The sequence below is a fragment of the Trachymyrmex cornetzi genome, unplaced genomic scaffold (genome assembly GCF_001594075.2).
Source record: "Trachymyrmex cornetzi isolate Tcor2-1 unplaced genomic scaffold, Tcor1.1 scaffold181, whole genome shotgun sequence".
NCBI lineage: Eukaryota > Metazoa > Arthropoda > Insecta > Hymenoptera > Formicidae > Trachymyrmex > Trachymyrmex cornetzi.
In genome coordinates, this window is record NW_017296430.1 from 93513 (window position 1) to 98531 (window position 5019).

General features: G+C 38.0%; 1 protein-coding gene across 7 annotated transcripts in view; it reads left to right on the forward strand.

Annotated features, from left to right (window-relative positions):
- Nucleotides 1–5019, forward strand: part of cno (adherens junction formation factor afadin) — a 149590-nt gene that overhangs the window by 5885 nt on the left and 138686 nt on the right. The gene's annotated exons all lie outside the window — the stretch shown is intronic.

Consider the following 5019-nt stretch of genomic DNA (forward strand, 5'->3'; position numbering starts at 1 on the left):
CTGTACAGCTACCAATGCAGCCAAAATAGCTGTGGCTGCCAAATAGTTATAATTAAGGCTGGCAGAAGGTTGTGCCAGTCACATTTTTGCTGTTGCAGCAAATATATTATAGATCGTGTTACTTGGGTCCTCTCATCTCACCATCCTTTCCTTTTTTCCTTTCTCCCTCCCAATTCCTTTTTTGTTTCTTCTAGCGCCTTCCTGATTCTCCTCTCAATCCATTCCATCTCCTCTTGAATTCCCCATCCCTCCCGTTCCATTCTGTCCAACTTCCTTCTAAATGTTTCTCTACCTTCCTTATTCTATATCCCTCTTCCCCCCGTTCCTCCAATCCTCTTCCTTTTTTTTCTGTTACCCTTTTCTTCCCTAATCCATGTCATAACCGGGTGATGATCTGACTCTACATTTTTCCATATCTCCAATCGTATAACTTCCTCTCTTACTGATTCATCACCCAGTATATAATCAATGACCGACTCTCTTCCTCCTATACAGGGTGTCCCATTTTAAATGACAACCTCAAATTTCTCTTGAATAGTGCATTTTAGAGAAAAATGTTTCAAACAAATGTTTTGTGACTTCGAGGGGGACATAAAATGGTATCATTGGTTTGACCTTGGGTGGCGTTGTCAAGGTCAGGGCAAGGTCACTTCGAATTTTTTAAATGGAACCTTCCATTTTTCATTATATATTCTTGTAACTTACCTTGAGAGCTTTTCAAAACACTATAATTAAATCCGTTTTCATTAAGTACTTCTCGAGTTATAAGGCTTACAAGTTACAGTACCGTCGGCACTAACATTACCCAAGATATCCGATCGATGGCTAAAACCTCTTGAATGTTGTTCAGGATCATGGCCTGGATAACATTTATCAAGATCAAGACCATTGGAAGTTGTACCTCTTATTTTCATTTTTACGTACAAATGAATTTTTAGTGCAAAAATGAAAATAAGAAGAACAGCCTCCAATGATTTTGATCTCGAAAAATGTTATCCAGGTCATGATCCTGAACAAAATTCTTGAGGTTTTAGCCGTCGGTCGGACACCTTGGGTAATACTAATGCCGGCGGTACTGTAACTTGTAAGCCTTATAACTCGAGAAGTACTTAATGAAAACGGATTTAATTATAGTGTTTTGAAAAGCTCTCAAGGTAAGTTACAAGAATATATAATGAAAAATGGAAGATTCCATTTAAAAAATTCGAAGTGACCTTGCCCTGACCTTGACAACGCCACCCAGGGTCAAACCAATGATACCATTTTATGTCCCTCTCGAAGTCACAAAACATTTGTTTGAAACATTTTTCTCTAAAATGCACTATTCAAGAGAAATTTGAGGTTGTCATTTAAAATGGGACACCCTGTATATGTCCATTCCTTCATCTGCCTTTATCCCCCCATTCAAAATTGTCCTTCCTCTCTCACTGATGAACTCTAACAATTTCCTCTTTTCTCCTAAAATCTTTTTACCCTTTGAATTCCTTTCTTGCTGTTCCTCCGTCCCCGTTCTCGCATTAAAATCCCCTCCCACTATTGTTCTCACCCCTTTTTTCTCCTCCATTCCCTTAAACCCTGCAGTTTCTCTACCAGATCTCCATTTACGTAGACTTCTACTACCCTCCAGCTATTTTTTCCACACCTTATTTTCCCTATTATTATTCCTTCCACCTCTTTTTCCTCTTCATCACCCCTTTCCACCAACTCTCTCCTTATTTCCATTATCATACCCTCTATCGCTCTCCACTCTTCTTGTTATTCCTTCTTGCTGTCTGCACCTTCCATTCATTTCCCCTTGGTAATCTTTCCCTGATTTCTTCGAACCCCTTTTCTTCCACCCATATGTATTAATAATTCTCTATTAATACTAACATATTCCATTTCTCCAACCCCTTCCAAAACTCCATGTCCTTCCCTCTCATCTCTGCTATGTTCCAAAACCCAATCTTTCTTTCTCTGGCCTTTCTACCCCCTCCGCCCTACTATTCTTCCCTTCTATACCCTTCGCTTCTCCTTCCTCTTTCCTTACACTTCCCGCTGATTGTACCTCCCTTCAATTTTCTTTTATTTTCCATCACCTTCCTCTTTTCCTCTTCGTTTTCTAACTTTACCACCGCCATCTCTCCCCAATCTCTCCTCCCTGTCACTAATCTTTCTCACACTCTCTATTCTAACTTCCACCCCTATTTTCTTTAATACCTTCTCTGCCCCCTTGCTTGCCCCCCCCCTCTTCTCTCTTATCCCTTTTACCACTATATTCCTTCTTCCCTTTCCCTCAGTTCCCAACCCCTCTTCATTTTCTATCCTTGTCTCTAAGTTCCCTATCCCTCTCCTCTCTCTTATATACCTCCTCTCTTCCCTCCCCTCTCCTATATCTTTTCCTTTTTCCTCCCCCTCTTTCTCCTGCTTTTTCATACTCTTCAACTCACTGTCCGTCTCCTTCATCCTTTTGTTAATTTTCTTTTTTTCCTTTTCCCATCTCTCTCTCTCTCTCTCTCTCTCTCTCTCTCTCTCTCTCTCTCTCTCTCAGTTTTTTCCTCGCTTTTTACATTTCTTTCCTTGGCGCTTCATTCTGCTCTCTTAATACTTCCCTTATTTCTTCCTCTCTCTTTTCTCCCTTTAATCCTTCTCTCATTTCCTCTCTTAGCTCTCTTAACCATTTCCCTATACTCTCTTTTACCCCCTCCCCCTACGTTTCCCTCCTTCCTCCTATCATCCTCCTTCACCGGCGATCTTATCATCTTATTACTCTTTTTAAAAATTTCCTTTTCTTTTTCAGTCCCCTTTTTAACACGGTTTTTTTTCTTTTTAACTTTTCTATCTCTCCTAACTCTACGATTCCATTTCTCACTCTCTTCTGCGACAGTTTCTCTACCCTGTTTGCCATCTATATTTTCCTACTCCTCGTTCTTTTTTTTCTATCACTCTACTCCAGTTCACTCTTCTTTTCCCTAACCGTTCCTCCAAATTTCCTAGCCGACTCACAGCACCACGCCAAGCCGGCACCTTCTCCCTCTCTCCCCCCTCCCGTTTAACCTCTTTCCTTTTCTCTGCCTATATCTCTTGATCCCGCCCTATTCCCTTATTCCCTTGATTCCCTCTACTCCCATACCTCTCTCACCTTTATCTCTCTCTCCCTTTCGCACACACTCATTGTTCTCTCCACTCACTGTTCTCTCACTCTTCTCTCCGCTTTTATACAATACGCAGGCAGTTACACCTCTTAGCACGCTCGCTACGGAACCGGAAGTCTTTTCGCCGCAAAGAATTAAAACGTTACTTCGACAAGGCTTGGTATAGCAGTTTACGTGTTAAAAGCTGAAACTTTGAAGGTGAATATCTTCATTTCGGCACGCTAGGTCTTTGAAATTTTAGCCACATCTAGATAAAATTATTTTAAACATAGTATTCAAATTTCAGAAAAAAACTGTAGAAACTCAATTTCTCGGAAAAATACTTTAAGAATGGTGATGGTAGTCGACAGGTGACAGTATCAAGTATATCGATTGTTCCATGCAGTCTCCATGTATAAAATACGCATGAAGTTACATAAAATTTCAAATTTAGTAAAAAAGTTTTATAATACATTCAAGTTATATAATTTTTTCGTACAATAGTATTACGTCATTTTTCTTAGAAAATCTGTTTAAAAATTTGTTTAAACAAATGAAAAAACTTTTTATTATAAAAGAGCATCTTCAGTCCTATGTATTAAACTCACTATTGAAATTTTTACTATTATATTTGCAATGGTATTTTGCACTGAAATTGTTTTATACAGACTTTACCCCCCAAAAACAAAGCGCGCCAAAAGTTCGACGATGACTGTAAAAGATTCGATATTTTTATATTAACCCTCATGTTTTGTTCTGGTCTATTTGACCCGAAATCATTTTTATTGCTCTGTTATATTGTTATGCGATGAGTAGAGATGTGCACGAGACGAGACGAGACGAGATTTTTGCAATCTCGATCTCGATCTCGCAAATATTTCGGTATATGCTTCTCGATCTCGAAGTTTCTAGAATCACAATATCTAATCTCGATCTCGAATCTCGTCGAGATTGGCGGAAAATAGTTTAAAAAATACAAAATTGTTAAAAATTTAACACAATTTAAAATTTTTAACAATTCTATATTTTTTAAATTATTTTCCGCTAATCTCGACGAGATCTCGACGAGATTCGAGATCGAAAATTGTTAAAAATTTAACAAAACGTTGTTAAATTTTCAACAATTTTGTTTTTTTTTTAGGAGAAACAATACGCTCTTGTGGAATAGACTGTATTTGTGAATATAAATGAATTTTTTGTATATTGTAATTTTACAGGATTACAGTACCAGTAATATAAAGCCGTAACGTAACCACACTAGCGATTGGCGATTGTGATTGACGATTGAGGATTATTTTTCAACAAATCGGAGCAAAGAAATCGGTGATTTTCAAGCTTTGCTCTGATTGGTTGAAAAGTAATCCACAATCGCCAATCGCTAGTGTAATTACGGCTTAACGTACATTATAGAGTTTTAGTACTGGCAGTGAATATTGGAATGTAGTCAGACATGCAGAATAGCGATTTTTGGGACTGAAGGCCTTCCCGCAGGTTCCTTTATACCTACTTTATTATCTACCTACATCGTGTCTACACATGCGCAAAACAATATATCCGAATTTGTTATATTGCCCATAAATCTGTTCTTTATTCCTCTTCTCGCACTGTCAGAACTAGTGCAAATAAATTGAAACGAAACAAATATGTTTGATTCACTTCAACTTATTGCATCGTGTGCACCAATTCAGACAGTGCATGAATAAAGAGCAGACTTCATTATTTGTAAATAAGGAGTTAAGTGATCTACATATATATATATATATATACAGGGTGTTCGAAAATTACCGGATAATCGATCACGAGCAGGTAGAACGGACCGAATTGAATCGAAAATTCTTATACCGTTTTGTATGTTGCGTAATAGTTAACGAGATATTAACGTTTAAAGATAGTCGAATAAGCGCGT